The sequence below is a fragment of the Sceloporus undulatus genome, chromosome 4, assembly GCF_019175285.1.
Source record: "Sceloporus undulatus isolate JIND9_A2432 ecotype Alabama chromosome 4, SceUnd_v1.1, whole genome shotgun sequence".
NCBI classification, from domain to species: Eukaryota; Metazoa; Chordata; class Lepidosauria; order Squamata; family Phrynosomatidae; genus Sceloporus; species Sceloporus undulatus.
This window is the reverse complement of record NC_056525.1, coordinates 121,419,490-121,420,218: the sequence shown is the minus strand read 5'-3', so window position 1 is coordinate 121,420,218 and position 729 is coordinate 121,419,490.

Sequence of the window (729 nt, the reverse complement as noted above, 5' to 3'; positions counted from 1 at the left end):
TGGATCACATGGGCATGTCCCATGCCAGCAACAGACTTCAGCTAGGGCTGAAGACACAAGAACCGTAAGATATCCAAGACGAAGAATGGATTGTTCAGACACTGAGATATTTTCTTCTAATTTAAATCTCCCTCCCCAACCCCGTTGTCTGCCTGCTTGGAGAAGCTATCTAATTAGGAGGAACCTCAGCTGACACACTCATGACCTCCAGGGCCCATCAGGCAGATTATGTAAGAACTAAGATTAGCGATTTGGAAACGGACATGAGGGCATTCAGTATCAGACTTTGTCTCCAGAAAGATTCTCTTATGATTGCTTTCTTCCAGCTAGAACTGGAACAATTTTTTTCAGCTCCAAAATTTGACAGGGAATGTTTGGTGGTGATGGTTTAAATATCTGCTAAATCATTTCATATTCAATATCAGTATATGACACTTAGTGCTTGTGCATAGCACTCAGCCCTCCATGTTAAGAATCTAATAACTGAGATACAGAAGTTTATCACATGGGGTTTAAAACGTTCCCCGATGCATCCTAATGAGCATGAGTGTGGGTGCGCGCGGAGCATGATGGGAACCCGATGGGGCCCAGAATGCGACTTTACCGCACAGGGAACGCCACTGCCGCCGAGCAGGTTCCAGAGGGCGCCATTGGACACCATTTCTGGGAATTGTTTCAAAAGTGTTCCCAGAAATGGCGCCCTCTGGAACCTGATGGGAACCTGATGGG